This window comes from Sus scrofa, chromosome 13 (assembly GCF_054392235.1).
Source record: "Sus scrofa isolate SSC_HxYL_T2T_F1_AM1 chromosome 13, Sscrofa_HxYL_maternal_Yorkshire_Landrace_v2.0, whole genome shotgun sequence".
Taxonomy (NCBI): Eukaryota; Metazoa; Chordata; class Mammalia; order Artiodactyla; family Suidae; genus Sus; species Sus scrofa.
Genome location: NC_139395.1, coordinates 151,037,329 through 151,054,715, shown reverse-complemented (window position 1 = coordinate 151,054,715; position 17,387 = coordinate 151,037,329). Strand labels below are relative to the sequence as shown.

Here is a 17,387-nt window from a genome sequence, read left to right as displayed (position 1 = left end):
GGACTTGGAGGCAGGAGCAGGACAAGCTGGGCAAGGGAGGTACTATGCATTCTACCAAGAGGTCCTTTGGTGATGCAGACGGGGAGCTGAGCATGCTGTCCAGGTCAGGGCAAGCCCAATTCTTGAGACTTGTTCTGAGTCAAGATCTGTGCCCAGGATATGCCGAGGCTGCCAGGCTTGTGAATATACCCTTCTCCCTGCATTGTGGACTATGCTCACATTTCCCTTCCACACCCCAGCTCCCAAAGAGCCAGAGAAGTAATTGACTGGAGCATTCCAGCCTGGCATGCTTCCTGCGATGAGGCCAGAATCTCTGCAAGACAGACCAATACAAAATAGGCTAACGGTGCAGCAGGAGAAACCGATTTTGGATACAGGGGAGAATTTCTAAGGAGTTCAAGTGGGAGCCCAAGGAGAAGGTAGAACCTCTCTGGAGAGATTGAGAGGATCTGTCTGTATGAGCAGAGAGGAGACCCAGATGAAGCGAGGGCAGGTGGGAAAGGACTTCCCGAAGCTTCTAGGCTAAAGCTGCTGCTGGTCAGGATCACTTCTCTGCTCCGGCAGCAAGTGCCTGACCAGGGCTGTTAAGCTAATTGTTAAATTAGAGAGGCTAGGGAAGCAAATTGCTTCATGATGGGGTTTCTCTGTGTCCAAGGCTGATGTCATCTGTGAGTTCCTCCTTGATGGGGTGTGGCTGGGGGATGTGGGCAGGCCTGACACATGATTTAATAAACCTTCATCAGCTGTAGCAAGCCCATGCTCCTCTGAGAGGGCCATGTCTGCCATTTTGGGGAGGTCACTGCCAGCTTCTCAGTGCTTCTGTTTATTTTCCCTAATTCCTGAGCCTCAGAGTGATGATGTTTTTGATTATCATCTTCTTAGGGGTTGTGAACCCAGATGCCTAAAAGGAGCCAGAACATTAACCTGAAAGATTGAAATGGGCTAAGTGTAGATGGTGAGTGGACACTTCTGGGGATAGTAGGGAGTGGTGGGGACTGTGGCATACTGGAGAGTGGTGTCTCATCTAAGGGGAGCAGCAGCTACTCAGCTCCAGCTGATTGATACCATGTGGGAATGTGCACTCCTTGTTGCCTGATACTTTTGTTTCAGAGATGATTCAAATATATATTTTCTTTGTGATATAGCCTGATTTTTAAATGTTGAAACTAATTCAATTAAGACATTGTGTTGGTCAAACAAAAGTTCATTAGCAGGATGAGTTTGGCCTGTGTATCTCTACTGTGCAACTTATGGCTCAGGTCCAAACTGCTTGTTTTACAGATGAGGAAACTGAGATCCAGAGGTTAAACCATTGGCCCGGGGTTACAGGGAGTCAGGATTACTGCCTGGGGCTTGCAACTCTGTCTGGTGCTCTTCTGCTTCTTGGTCCTGATTTGGGACCAGGCAGTCTCTGTGCTGGGGCAGGCTGGCCGGAGGAGAATATACTTGGTGGGATGGTTGGGGGAATTCAGGGTCTTTTGCAGGTAGCTCAGTGCACAGTGAGGCGGGGAGGGTTAAGGTTGCCCTGTTTTGGAGCTTCCAGCCATGCCTGCACTCATTCCTACTCTTGTGCATGGGCACTGGCTTCCTTTTCCCACAGACACTGTACATGTGTGCAAACATGCAGTGGCACTGGAGAAGGAGGCATCTGCCAGTTCTGAATCCCTGCCCTCTGTCACTCAGGTGTGCACCTTGGGACCCTCATAGATTGTTCCCACTTTTGCTCTGGATTCCTCAGCTTGGAACCGCCTTTCCAGTCTGGCTGCTGCTCTCCCAGTTACAACATTGGGACCATTGCAGTGGGATTTAAGTCTGACTGTGCCCAACCTGTCTCCCATCACTGTCTAATAAATCTTTCCAAGCGCAAGGTTTGACCTTGGCATGTTTCTACTCAAAGTGGCTCTGCATTGCCCATCAGATAAAGTAACAACTCCTTAACTTGGCATCTCAGGCTCCGAAGCCCTATAGTATGCTGCCATAGTTGTCAGTCTGGCCAAGGTGTGGATCCCAGCTGTGCCACTTACAGGCTGTGCCGCCTTGGGCAATTTTCTTGACTTTTCTGAGCCTGTTTCCTTCTCTGTAACAGGAGGGTTTTACATAGGATTGCTTCAATAAATGAAGTCATGAATGTAGAGCACTTAGCCTGACACATACTGATTATTTAATTGAAGGTATTATTCCAGGACCTCCAGGCTCTGGTCCCAGTATTAGCTGTGTCATAGCCTTAGCGCCAGCTGTTTTGAACTACTTGGTGATTCCAGTGCCTAGCCATTTTCTCGTTCTCTAGTATCCATCGTTTTTTTGGTTTTGCTTGTCTTCTTTGTAGCATAGATATTTGTGTACTTGTCTTGACTTCCTTCCTCCATTGCGTGTTCTTTGAGGGCAGAGCCTGGCTTTGACACATCCTGTACCGTGCTGGCATAAGAGATGCTCAGGAAATGTTTCTAGAATGGATGAATACTATCCTCAATTGAACAGCTGTCTGGACTTGGGCTCCACATTAATTAGGTAATTGATAATGTATATTTATAATAGTTTCATGAATATTTATTGAGTCCTACTATGTTGAGGGGATTCAGTTTTAAACGAAACAGATACAGTCTAGGTCTTCATGAATCCTGCAGTGTAACTAGGCAATGGGCTGGTGCAGAGGCCATTGAAGTGAGTGTGGTAAGATTGGTGGCAGGGCAGGGACAGGGCTGTGACAGGGCAGGTACAGGATGCTATTGGTGCACATACCAGGGGCAACCAACACAGACCTAATAGCCTCCTTCCTGGAAGAAGTGCTCCACCTGAGACTAGAAGAATGAGTAAGGCCTTGATGCAGATACATGGTTTATTGAGATGAAACTGCTTTAAATCTTAGTTTTAAGAAAATCTGGCTTTGTTTCCATTCACTCACAAGCTTTTATAGAAATACTTTCTGAGAATCAGGTTTCCTGAAGTAATCTGCAACCAAGCAGTGTCATAGTTGTAGGTTGCTAGTGACTGGGACAAGAGTTGTTGATTGTATTCAAATTTTAAGCAACATCCAAGCTGACAGCTGTGGCTAGAGAAGCAAAGTTTCTCCTTTCTTTAAGAGCTGGGTGGGAGATTATTCTCTTCTAATTGGGAAAAGATAATCATATACTTTCATGCTGTCAGCGTATGGATCTTCAGCTACTCGGTCTATTCTCTTTTTGTTTGTTGCTTGCTTGTTTTGTGGCTTCAGCTGTGTGGATGCAGGGGCAGGAAAGCTAGAAGCAGGAAATGGCTGGGGTGTTTCTCTGACCCTCCTTATTGGGTCTTCTGCTTGGGTCATGAAGAAAGACTGTAGTAGCAGACATGGTCTGCAGCTGTGGAGGAAGCAGAGGTTTTTTGCATTAAAAGGAGACATAGGGATTTGGAACTGTGTGTAAGTCAGGAAACTTGACACCAGAAAGAGGAGGCCACAGAAGAAGATAAGATTCTCTTTGTAGACCCTGTACAAAGGAAATGTACAAGAGGAAAGCAGTGATTAAGAATAATTGTGATGGAATAATCAGAAAAATTATGAATTATACTTACATGTTACTTTGAAATGGCAACTTTTGGGCTTAACGATTGCATCTGTTCTTTTTAAAATTTTATTTAAAAAAATGTCATGAAACTGGGCTAATTTTTTTCATCACATTTAGGACCCAGAGTCCAAGGCATCTGCTGCCACCTGGTGGCAGAGTACACCACCTGTGGGATTTGAAGTTGATAGGGGTACACAACTGATTGAAAATTGATTCTACAGCCAAAATATGGAATCATAAAATATTAGAATTCTTAGATATCTTAAAGATCACATAGTTTTGCTTCTAATGAAATCCAGTATCTTTTTATATAGAATCTCTGACTTGAATGCCTCCAATAACAGGAAGCTCATAATTTTGCCTGACTATTCTGTTGTCATTCATTCTATCAGAACATTTCTTCTATTTATTTATTTATTTTAAAAAATTTTTTTGTCTTTTTAGGGCTGCACCTGTGGCATATGGAGGTTCCCAGGCTAGGGGTCGAATAGCATCTGTGACCTACACTGCAGCTCACAGCAATGCCGGATTCTTAACCCACTGAAAGAAGCCAGGGATCAAACACGCATCCTCATGGCTGCTAGTTGGATTTGCTAACCACTGAGCCATGACAGGAACTCCTAAACTCCTATTTATTTATTTATTTATAAAAAAGGCTGCACCTGTGGCATATTGAAGTTCCTGGGCCAGGGATTGAATCTGAGCCATACTTGCGACCTACACTGTGCTGCAGCAATGCTGGATCCTTTAACCCTCTGTGCTGGGCTGGGGAGTAAACCTGCACCTCCACAGTAACCCAAGCTGCTGCAGCTGAATTCTTAACTCACTGTGCCACAGTGGAAACTCCTATTTTTAACAGGAAGAATTACTTATATTTATTTATCCTAGTTTTTACCTATAGAAAAACCCAAAATAAGTTTACTGTGTCATCTACATTATAATCCTTCAAATATTTAAAGGAACCTTTCTATCTCCCCATGATCTTCTTGTTTTGAGATTAAACAGCTGTGGTTCCCTCAGTCTTCATTAAGTCATGCTTTTCAGACACCCCATAGGCACTTTTTTCTTGCTTGCTTGCTTTCTTGCTTTCTCGCTTTTTGGGACTACACCCACGGCATATGGAAGTTCCCAGGCTAGGGGTCGAATTAGAGCTGCAGTTGCCAGCCTCTGCCACAGCCACAGCAAGCCAGATCCCAGCCTTGTCTGCAACTTGTACCACAGTTCACAGGCAACACCAGATCCTTAACCCACTGAATGAGGCCAGGGATCGAACCCACATCCTCATGGATACTATTTGGGTTTGTAATCTGCTGAGCCACAACGGGAACTCCCCCATTGCCATTTTCTTACCGTAGCTACATTCTGCTTTGCCTATGTCTTTGCCTAATTGTGCTACCAGGCTTCAGTCTAACATAGTGCTGCAGACAAGATCAGCTAAGTGTTTCCAGGTACTTGCAGGCTACCTGGACACCAGACTTCAGGTGCTCTCGAAGTTGTGTAGTATGGTAGGAATTAGCTTTTTACTGTCTTTTACCCACACCTCTTAGGTTTGTGGTAATGGATAGCCCAAGAATTTATGTATTTCTCCATATTTTTGAACTTTTTTTTAAAGCTAGAAGAAAGACTTCACTTTAAAACAAAAGCTGAATTATACAGTTTAACACAATACATTCTGAATTTTAGATGTTACAGGTAAAGCCAAAGCCATTTTTGACTTCATACCAACTTAGTTTCTCCCTGGAAGTAGATCCTGGTAGCAGATGTTAGGGATCTTTCAGAGCTTTCCATGAATTTACATATATGTATATCTGTATGTATATATGTATACCTATGCGTGTGTATGTAAATATCTCCATGTATGTATGTCTGAGGTTAACATACTAAACTTTCATATCATTTTGCAACTTTTTTCATGCAGTGACCTCTTGAAAATCATCTGCATAGTATTTCTCACTGTGGATATTCCACAATAGTCTTAGCAATTCTTCTATTGTTTCTGTTTTTTTTTTCTTTACTTTTTTTTTTTAAACTGTTATAAACAGTGCTGTAGTGAATATTGATGAACAAGCATGCACATACACAAGTATTTCTCTAGGATAGGTATAAAGGACAAGAGTTGCTAAGTGAGTGATAGGTACATGTTTTATTTTAAAATGTAGATCTCAGGCAGGAAGTTTGCCCTTGTTAATTCTGACCTAGTGTTCAAGTCTGCTGAGATAAATTTACATATTGCTTTTGGTCATTTCTTATAATTTTAAGCCCGCTCCACCAGTTTTGTATCATCTGCCCATACTATATGGACATTTTTCATCTTGTCTTCTCAGGAACTAATTTTTTAAAAAGTCAAACACAGTAGGGGAGAGCTTTGTGGCTACTACCAGAGCTCTGCATGTAACTTAAAGCTCATATATTGTCCTAATAAAACTTTTTGGGTCCTGCAGTTTATCTGTAGCAATTCTGCCCAACTCTACTCTGTTCATTTTTCACTATCATATCTGCAAGAATATTATAGAGGACATTTGCTAAAGGTTTAGCAGAATTCCAGACACACACTGTAAGATGTTCTCCTGCCTACCCACCCTTGTGGGCCTGTCGTGGAGAGAAATGAGGATGACACACAGCGCACTGGGTAAGTGTCATTTAAAGTAGATCCAGGTACCACTTTGATGAGCAATGCTTTATGTGCCTCCATGGAAGAGTGCATTCCATCAAAGATACTAGGGAAAAATAAACCATCTGTTCTCAAATTACCCTTCTTACCTCTATGTTCCCAAATCAGTGGGTCTCCCAGGGAGACTCTCTGGTGACAGAGACACAGCAGCCTTAGTGATAAGCTCAGTGCCTCGGGTTATATTTCCAGTGTTATTCAGGTTGATTTCTGATAAACAGAGATATATTCCCATGGATACACCCACAGATGTAGGTGCCTGGACATGCGCATTGACACATGGCCCTGGGCGTATGTTTTCTCTGGTTCTTGTGGTAAAAGGACATTTTCTGGGTCACAGGCCCTATTAGCTTATGCTGCATTATCCGTAAGAAGGATGAAAATGATGGGGCAGATAATTTCCAGCTCACTTTTACCTGGCTCTGAAATTCATAGTATGATGTGCCACAGATTACCCTTAAAACAATAGGGGTGGTGGGACCAGAGTCCTGGAGTGGGTGACACAGAGTGACATCGTTGCCTCTGGATGGATGTGCAGTTGCATTGCTGCAGCCATAGAGGGTGGCGGTCCTCCAGAGTCCCCTGTTCCCCAGGCTGGGATTTGGAAGTTGTCTTGCTTTTCTGGAGGTGGCCAGGCTTGGGCTTTTCATTGAGGAATAATACCTCCCTTGCCTCATTTTTAGGGCATCCAGTATGGAAAACATAACCTCAAGTATCTATGATGTAATCTCCAAGGGAAAAATTGCTCCAGCTTTTTCTCACTATAAGTAGAAGTTCTGTTTCCTTTTTTTTCCTTCAGTGAGCCTGTGCTATCAAAGGCTTCTGGCAAAGTTACAGCCAAGTACATCTCCAAAATCCCACAGCCAGCTTTATTTGTGGGGTGGAATGATGGTGGTGTCAGTTTTGCTTCAGAAGAGAAATAAAGAAGGAACAATAAATATTCCTTTAACTCCTGATGTTTCTTTTTTCTTTTTTCCCTTAAGCTAATAAACAAAACAAACATTAAAAAAAAAACCACATAGAAATGCAGAAGGGAAGAAATGATACAAAATGAGCAAGCTGTTCTCCCTTTGCATTCTGCCAATGTCCCGTTACCCTGGACAAAGCACTGTACTAGGCATTTGGTGCCAGTGGCAGGAGGGAGTGGGGTGGGATACAAAAAAGCAGCAACTGTGGTCTCTGTCTAGGAGTTTACAGTCTGATGAAGACAGTCTGAAGACAGCATGGATGCAATGACTCCTCTGGTGTTTCTCTAGGAAGAGTTTTATTGATAGTACTTGGGTGCTTAAACTACCCTGTAAAGAAGAATACACCTTTTGTGTTTCATAAGTTTTGTTTGCAAAGCTGCATTTATTCTTGGAATACAGGGAAAATAAATAGAATCTTAGTTCAAGGCTTGTGTTGCTTGGTTCAAGTTAAACAGACCCACTCTAGGCAAACCTGTATTTCCCTCCAGGAACCACCCCCTTCCCTCTGGGACCAGGTGACCTCCTGCCTTGGGCAGGGCTACACCCATCCCCTCTTGGTTCTTGAGTTACTGCTAGAAGGCAAAAAGTTTGCTTTTCAAACTGTGAGTTCTTGGGGAACTTCCTGGGTGTTCTGCTCCTTCATATATTTGTAGGCATAGTCCAGGATGTGACACAGAGCAGGAACGTACTGAATGCTTGTTGAATAAATGAAAGCTTACCTTCATCTATTCCTCATTCATGCATTCATTCATTGAATACATGTTTATCAAGTGCCTTCTCTGTGCCAGGCTTAGGGATACAGCAATTAACGAGACCTGGTTGAAGAGACAGACATATAGACAATTGGAATATAATTTGATGCGTAGTGGATCTAATATGATACCAAGGGAGAACAAGGGATGATGGGTACATGTGCAGAGAGACTCGGCCCAGTTGGATGGGGCAAGGAAGGCCATCTAGAGACTAAAGAATTAGCACAGGTGTCTTTGAGAGCTTAGATAATGGGTGGTAGGAAACAGTGTTCCAAAGCATGGGAAGAGCACATGCAATAGACCAAACGGGGAGTTCCCATTGTGGCTCAGCAGGTTATAAACCCAACCAGTGTCCATGAGGATGCAGGTTCGATCCCTGGCCTTGCTCAGTGGGTTAAGGATCTGGTGTTGCCATGAGCTGTGGTGTAGGTCACAGATGTGGCTTGGATCTGGTGTTGCTGTGGCTGTAGTGAAGGCTGGAAGCTGTGGCTCCAAATTCTGATTTAACTCCTAGCCTGGAAACTTCCATATGCTGCAGCCGTAAAAAAAAAAAAAAGGACCAAAAGGAATAGCTAGCTGAGCGTGGAGAGTGAGGGCTGGACAGATCATCATCATCATCACATGTATAGTACTTACTGTGAGCCAGATACTATTTTAAGCCTTTTGTATTTGTTAAGTTATTTAAAAACTGCTATTATCATCCTCATTATACAGATAAAGTGGAAGCATGGGAGATTAAGTAACTTAGGCAATTTTGCACAACTGGTCATGGTCGAGCTGGCATGTGAAGTCTTGGTAGGGATACAGCATTTAAGCCTATTGGGGTGGGGCCTGATTCCCCGGGGAGTCCTGGACTGCTGCTGGATATGAATTGGCCCCAGGGCAGCAGTCCTCTTGGAGAATGTCTGGTGAAGACTGTCAGGGCCTCTGGTAGATCCTAATTGTCATGTCCACCTCCATTGGGCAGGTAATGAGACTTTCCCTTGCCACTGTAGATGATTTGTTGTGTCTGGTTCTCTGTGAACAGCCTGCAGAGTATCCCCAACCTCCTAGGGAGAATAGACTTGGGACCACAAAGAACAGTTAAACTGTGCATGACGAGTTCACAATCTCCACTGGGAACTTCCATCCCTAACTGGGGAGGAGAAGGAGAAATGGCTGATGACCTTGACCCCCAAGTCTGGACACCCTCTCACGGTGCCAGACCACCACCGTGTGTGATTGTCAGGGCACCAGTGGTGAGGGGTGGGTGGAGGGGAAGATTTTGATTGACTGCCACCGGCCCCTAGAGAGTGGGCCTGAAAAAGGGTGGAGGTATTGGTTCTGGTTTCCTTCTTCCCATTTTGGAAATGAGTGATCCACCCCAACGCCAGTGTCCTCACAGGCCCTGGGCAGCCCCTCCCCTTGCAGGTCATGACCATCCTCCAAACCCCCTCAGGCAGACCCTGCTTGGAGTGGTGTCCTGGCAGCCTCCTCACAGTCCACTGCCACTCGCTCAGGAAGACCGCAGGAGCAGCTTGTTGGTGTTTGGAAAAATTAATGCTTTCAAGATGAGCTCCATGCAGTCTTAGCATGTCTGACTCTCTTTCTCTCTCACCAGCTGAAAGAAAAGAAGCATTCTTAGACAATTACTCCCCAAGGGACCCCAAAGACTGGCTTTGTTTTTTGAGTGTTTTTAGTTACAACACGTGAAGTTCTGAGATTTTTCTGGCTTTGGGGTTTTTTTCTGGTTTTGGTTGCAAGATGAGTGAATTCCCAGGGAACAGAGCACTTGGACGGTTGAAAATTGTGAAGGGGGTGTTCCTACAAGGGCACAATCACATATCCTTGGGTTAAGTAGCTTGGGAAGACCTGACAGATGACCTAGGTTTGGGGTCTGCCTAAGGCTTGCACTGTACCTGGGTGTTCTGAGACTTCCACTGCTGCTGCCCGGGGCCACGTGTCCACCTGTCAGCACTCCTTCCCCTTCCTCAGGCTCTCCTGACTTCTGATGGTCGTAGTGTTGTGACAACCACAGTCAGCTGTCACCCCTTGCACCCTCAGCCCGCCCCCTTCAATTCCCCCCCCCCCCCAAGTAACATCACTCTCAGTAGAGATGGCGGATTTGAGAGTGTCAGAGTTGGTGAGTCAGAACCCACTGTTCCAGGGGCAGGGATGGGCAGACTTGCCAGTCTGTGTGTTACAGCACTTCCAGCCCAATCTTGGCAGTTGTCATTAACTGATAGTGCCTCTCTTTCCACATGCATTGTGCCTCTTGCCTCAGGGGTTCATTTTTTTTCCTCCACATAGTCTCAAAGATATTTATTAATACAAAGGGAAAGGAAGTACCTCTGTTTAACACAAAGCTCTGGACAGTCACCACCCCTGATAGAGCTGGAATGTGAGCTGAAACACTGTCGCCACTCTGATCAAAGTCCCCCAAGATGTCTAAGTGGCTGAGAAGTGACTGGGCTGAGAAGAGCTGGGTTGTCCTGAGTGCTCCTTGAGGCCACGAAGCACCTGTCCAGCCCTGTGGAAAGCAAGGGAGTGGAGTGAAGGCAGGGTGAGCTGCCTCTGCCGGCCAGTGGCCAGGTGAATGAGTCCAGGGACTTGGCTGTGAGGACCTGTGGGTTCTCTGGAAACCATCTCACATTCCACCTCCTATGAGTGGGAAGTGGAGAAGGAACATCCCTTCCTGGCCCTGAGGGAGCCCCTCCCCCTTTTCAGAAAAGGTCTGAGTTGCTACTTCAGTCAGCCTGCAGACCTAAACACCTTGAAAGTTGCCAAAGTAATGAATGCTTGTAGTCAAAAAATAACAACATAGAATTTTATAAAATATGATTCTCTTACCACCAATCCCCATGCCCTAGGATAACCACTATTAACAGCTTGGTGTATACTTACTTCTATGCACATTGAAATATATCCTCTGGAGTTCCCATTATGGCTCAGTGGTTAGCGAACCCGACTAGGATCCATGAGGGTTCGGGTTTGATCCCTGGCCTTGCTCAGTGGGTTAAGGATCCGGCATTGCAGTGAGCTGTGGTGTGGGTTGCAGACGCAGCTTGGATCCTGCATTGCTGTGGCTCTGGCGTAGGCCAGCAGCTACAGCTCCTATTAGACCCCTAGCCTGGGAACCTCCATATGCCGTGGCTGTGGCCCTACAAAAGACAAAAAAAAAAAAAAAAAAAAAAGTACAATATAAAAAGTTCCTTATATGACTCAGCCCTTTCCCCCCATAGGTAACTATCATGTTATTTTCTTGTGAATCCTTCCAGTGTCTCTTTTTGAAAATATAGGCAAATCTGAATCCATACTTATCACTTTCTTTTCAAAAGTGAGTGAATACTAACTTTATTGTTCAATACCTTGCATTTTTGGCCCAAGAGTATATCTGGAAGATCTTTTTTTTTTTTGCTTTTTTTGGGGGGCGTGCACCCGCGGCGTATGGAGGTTCCCAGGTTAGGGGTGGGATCAGAGCTACAGCTGCCGGCCTATGCCATGGCCACAGCAAAGCCATATCCGAGCTGTGTCTGTGACCTATACCACAGTTCACGACAATGCCAGACCCTTAACACACTGAGCAAGGCCAGAGATCATACCCACAACCTCATTGTTCCTAGTCAGATTCATTTTGGAGGATCTTTTCATATCTATTTGCAGAAAGCCTTATCATTTTAAAAATCTGCATGGTATTCCATTATGTAGCATACCATACACAATTCAGTGGGCTTCAGAATTTTTTGCTTATGTTTGCTCTAAAAGAATATTAAAGGAGTTCCCTTCATGGCTTAGTGGTTAACGAATCCGACTAGGAACCATGAGGTTGCGGGTTCGATCCCTGGCCTTGCTCAATGGGTTAAGGATCCGGCGTTGCCATGACCTGTGGTGTAGGTCACAGACGTGGCCTGGATCCTGCGTTGCTGTGGCTCTGGTGTAGGCTGGCGGCTACAGCTCCGATTGGACCCCTAGCTTGGGTACCTCCATATGCCACAGGAGCGGGCCTAGAAAAGGCAAAAGACAAAAAAAAAAAAAAAAAAAAAAGAAAGAAAATTAAATACTCTCCTTACACATCTAAGCTGACATTAAACTTTTTTTTTTACCATAAGTTTAAGTGGTTGCAAATAAAATATTTTCTAGCATGTTTATATTATATATACACTTTAAATATATTTTCTTAAAAATCTTGGACTGCAAATTTAATGAATTGGAAAAGGGAGTTCTCATTGTCAAAGCAAGCAGCCAAATTAGATATATATTTACTTCCTGTCAGAGAAAGTTTGACTTTTTAAAATTCAAGCAAGCATGTTAAGTAGCCGCTCCTGTGACACCTCTGTCTTCTGAATTCAAATTCCAAGGCAGGTAGATAGATAGACAGACAGATATGGTCCTGAGACAAGACATGCTTTGGGCTTCTAGATGAAATAAGCTACAGTCCTTTTCAATATTTCCTTGTGAGCTCATCCAGCTTATGGCTTTAACTTCTTTGTATTCACCAGTGACTCCCTGTTTCATTTATTTATTACACTGTGACAAGCCACCCCCAGTCTTAGTGGCTTAGAATAACACTCTACCATTTCTCAAGATTGTGAGGATCGAGCAGACAGTTCTGTTTCACCTCGCATTTGCTGGGGTGCTGGGATGGCTGGAAGCTCCAAAGTGGCCTCACTCACGTGGATGGCATTTGGTGTGGGTGAGGCTGGGACTAGCCCATCTTCTCAGCCTGGGTCCTTGGTTCTCCTTCTTATGGTGTTTCCACATGGCCTCTCACAGCATGGCAGCTAGTTTTATCTATTCTTAACACCATCATCTTAAAATGTCCTTTAAAAAGTTAGGTGATACAGTCCAAGGGTCAAAATTCAAAAGGTATTAAAAGATAGTAGTGAAAACTTTCACTGCTGTTGTCCATCCCCTGTTCTCCTTAGGTGATTGGTACCTCCCTCCAGAGGTTAAAAAATGCACGTACATACCAGTATGTTGAGCTTTGTGTCTTGTTTAGGAAAACCTTCCTGCCCTGGACCTATAAAAGTTTTCTTCTCAGAGTTTTGTGGTTGTCTTTAGCTAGGCTTTAGCTAGGCTTTCCTGTGAGCATGCTGTGAGGCCAGGATCGATGGACTTTTAGGGAAGTCAAATCCTCGGTGTTTCCTCACGGACTAGATGGAAACTCCATCAGGGAACTCCACAGAGTTTCCCATATCCTCAGTACTGCGGGTCATGCACATGGTCCTTGTGGGTAGAGTCAGAGGACTTTTCATAATTGTATCTCTCTTGGAACTTTGCAGCCTGTGTTAGGGCAGAGGGAGGAAGCCAGATGAGTGGGGGCAGTTGGGCAAGTAAGATGTGAGAAGCTGCCCCCACCTGAAGGGCAGTTGGAGGAGTTGGGGCACTCAGAGTCATGACTTGTCCCTAACTCAGGACTTTACAAGGGCCACCTGCCTTATACCTGTCCTCAGTGGCAAAGCTGACACTGTTGTTTTAATGGCTTATCTCTTCATTTAGGTCCATGAATTGACAGTTTCAACCTGGCATGGGCGTGTTTTCTATTGCAGGAGAATGCACCAGCTTTATGAAGTACCTACTGTATTAGGTACAGTGCTTAGTATTTTTATTGTTACTTTGTGTTTTCTTTATGGAGGTTGTTCAGATTTTGTAAGATCAGCCTTATCTTTATCCAAAAGTTGTAGAAACTGAGATTCAGGGAAATCTAAGTGATCTGCCTCAAGTTACTGAGCTAGAAAATGATTTGGGACTTGATCTGATTCAGCTCAGGCCCTTTCCCAACACCTAGAAGGCTTCCAATTAACAGTACAAACAGATCATAAAAAGATTAGCTATAGAATTTATAGGACTCCATTATTTTTAAGAACCACAAGCAGAATTCATTTGCTGAAAAGTAAAGTGATTACGGCAACTTCTTTTCTTTTTAAAAATAAAAGTCAAGGAAAAGAGAATTCAAATTGGTTAGTGTGCTGATCTGGGGTTTGTGTGTGTGTGTGGTGTGTGATATGTTGTGGTGTGTGTGTTGGTGCATGTGGTGTGGTGTGTATGTGTTGTGTGTGATATATGGGTGTGTGGTATATATGTGTGGTGTGTTGTGTGGTGTGTGTGGTATGTTGTGTGGTGTGTGGGGTATGTGTGTGGTGTGGGGATATCCGGGCATCAGGTGAGTCAGATAGTCTGATGTAATAGTGGATTGCTCTGTGGAACACACACAAAACCCCCAACGGAGTATAGGAAAAAAACGTTTAATTCTACATATATGCTAGCTAACAATTAGTATTTCTCAGATGTACACAGTGGGCTCTTTTTTATCTTGTTGAACTTCACATTCATTATTTTCAGCCCCAGTTGTGATTGTCTGGTGCCTGCTTTTCCTGTTTGGAAAAGCTGTTGGAGGAGATGGAGAAGGCGTGGGGGGAAGCGGGGGCAGAATTCTCCACAGTAGGGCTCCCCACAGGCTGCATGTGGCATGAGGTTTCAGCAGTGGTGACTGACAACTTCAATTTTCTTGATTCTAAGGTGGTGAACTGTGGGAATTGAAAGATGGGACAGTTAAGAAAAACCTAACGAAATCTTGGTGGGGTGTGAATGGCCTCCAGACTTGAGGGGCCTCTATGACATTGAGTCATCCCGCCTCCTTTCATGGTGAGGAATTGTCAGTGGAGGTAAGAGGAGGCGCCCCTTACTGGCTGTGAAGGAAACAGGATGCAATGAGGAGCTCTGGGTTGCGAGGCCTCTTGGGTCAGGTTCTAAGGTGTTCTATTTATTGTTTTTTTTTTTTTCTTCTTCTTCAAAAAGAACAACTTTGTGATCTAGGTGTTTGGAGAGGGCAATCAACCATGTTCTGGGTAGGAAGTGTGAGGTCAGGGGAGCAAGTGAGGAGGGAGGCAGAGGAGACGCCAGGTCCCTTGAGCTCCTGTCATCAGGCTGCCCAACAGGAAATGCCTAGGAAGCTTAGGGAAGAGAGTTGTGGTCCCTCCTCCCTGCCCCCAATACACCCTCACCCCAGGCCACCCCTGCTATTTATCTAAGGCCTGGACTTCCACTCCCCTTCCTTTATAACAATTGAATAAATTTCCTCGTCATTCTAGAACATGATTTGCACAAATTAAGCTCTTTGACTTAAGAACACACATATGTGTACAAAAATCCTCAAAATGTTAACTTAGCATTCCTGGTGATGGTAAAAACATACCATACTATTTTTTCCCCATTTCCCTTTAAAAAAAATTGATGTATAGTTGACATACAGCACTGTATTAGTTTGAGGTATACAACATGATGATTTGTATATGTTGTGAAATGATCACCATGTAAGTCTAGTTAACATCCATCCTCATACCTAGTCACAGATTCCATTTCCTAGATGACAACTTTGAAGATTTAGTCTTTTAGCAACTTTCAAGTATGTAATACAGTATTATTAAATGTAGTCACCATGCTATACATGACATCCTCAAGACTTTTTTTTTTATATAATGATTTTTATTTTTTTTCCATTATAGCTGGTTTACAGTGTTCTGTCAATTTTCTACTGTACAGCATGGTGACTCAGTTACACATACATGTATACATTCTCTTTTCTCACATTATCATGCTCCATCATAAGTGACTAGACATAGTTCCCAGTGCTACACAGCAGGATTTCATTGCTAATCCATTCCAAAGGCAATAGTTGGCATCTATTAACTCCAAGCTCCCCATCCATCCCACTCCCTCACCCCTCCCCATTGGCAACCACAAGTCCATCAAAAAGTACAAACTTCCCATGATAAAATAAAAAAGTCCCCAAGACTTATTTATTTTTATCATTCTTTTTTTTTTTTTTTTTTTGGTCTTTTTTTGCCATTTCTTGGGCCGCTCCCGCGGCATATGGAGATTCCCAGGTCTAATTGGAGGTGTAGCTGCCAGCCTATGCCAGAGCCACAGCAACACAACACAGGATCCGAGCCGCTGCAACCTACACCACAGCTCACGGCAACGGTGGATTCTTAACCCACTGAGCAAGACCAGGGATCAAACCTGCAACCTCATGGTTCCTAGTTGAATTTGTTAACCACTGTGCCATGATGGGAACTCCAAGACTTATTTATTTTATCACAGGAAGTTTCTATCTTTTTTTTAAAATCATTTATTTATATATATATTTTTTCTACTGTACCTTTTGACCCACTTCACCCACCCTTCACTGTCTGCCTCTGGCAACCACTGGTCTGTTCTATATGCAAGCTTGATTTTTTGTTCTTTGTTTTCCTTCCTTTGACCTAAAGCAACATCTTTTGCAAAATGTAAATTATTCCTCAAGGATCTAAATATCAAGCTCTCATCATGAAGAACCTTAGAGGAGGAGTTCCTGCTGTGGCTCAGTAGGTTAAGAACCTGGCATAGTGACCATGAGGATGCGAGTTCAATCCCTGGCATCTCTCGGTGGTTTAAGGGTCTGGCATTGCAGCAAGCTGCTGCATAGGTCACAGATGCGACTCAGATCTGGCATTGCTGTGGCTGTGGTGTAGGCTGGCAGCTGCAGCTCTGATTCGACCCCTAACCTGGGAACTTCCATACGCCACAGGTACAGCCATAAAAAAAGAAAGAAAAAAAGAGAAAACTTTAGAGGGGATGAGATTATCATAACACTTTTCACAGGCCCAGGATGGGTGAGCTTTGGAAAGGCAGAGTGGTCGGGGGGAGGTGTCTGGCACTTGGGGCACAGGGTGGGGGTGTGGGGGTGGCATGTTGTGGGTGGAGATTTAGGCAACATGGGGGTTCTAGTGATTGGTGGGGGAGGAATTGATGCTCAGGGGAGGGGTTGGGGAGGGATTGCCTTCCCTCACTTAATGGTTTGGTTTAGAGCCTGGTGTGGTGAAGTGTTGTGTGCTGCCTCTGTGAGCTGGGGCTCCCCCAGCCAAAGGAGGGTTAAAGATCCTGGTGCAGGTTGGAGGTGAACAAGCATGAAAGTGACACAAAAGCCAGGGTGAGGCAGGCTAATTAGCTTCAGCCTTTCCCTCCTGCCGCGCAGCCTGGCCTGGTATTTGAGGTGACATTTAAGCCATTGTACAGATGAATGCTTTCTGGAGCCTGTGGAGGGATGAGGCTGATTCTCGGCCTCCTGGCTGGCGGCCCCTCAGCCCCTGGGCCTTGTGGGCAGGTGGGACTTCCCTCTACCTCCCAGGAGTCTCTCTAGTTCTGGACTTAGGAGCCTCCTCCCTCCTGGACTGTGGAGGTGTGAGAAGTGGGTACACTCTAGAATTCAACCAGAACAGTTCAGTGAGGTAAGCGAGGAAAGCAGGGACAGAAGCAGACAGATCACCGTTTCAGACTCATCTGGGGAACTTGTTAAAAATGCAGTGAGGCCTGGTTATCTGCGTGGAAAACCAACCCTCTGAGGTGATTCTGCCACCCATTAAAGTTTGAGAACCTCTGAGAGAGAGAATGAATGAGCTTAGCCGGAAAAGACCTCTTGGGAGAAGTAGACTTGAATTTC

The 17,387-nt window shown here is 44.6% G+C and overlaps 1 protein-coding gene and 1 long non-coding RNA gene across 28 annotated transcripts in view; one reads left to right on the top strand and one right to left on the bottom strand.

Moving 5' to 3' along the window:
- Positions 1 to 17,387, top strand: part of KALRN (kalirin RhoGEF kinase) — a 695,174-nt gene that overhangs the window by 51,164 nt on the left and 626,623 nt on the right. The window lies entirely within an intron of this gene.
- Positions 7,016 to 16,511, bottom strand: LOC146397697 (uncharacterized). Its single transcript, XR_014824672.1, has 2 exons — positions 15,936 to 16,511; positions 7,016 to 11,688 (listed from the first exon to the last, which is right to left on the bottom strand). It is a non-coding gene; the product is annotated as an uncharacterized LOC146397697 (long non-coding RNA).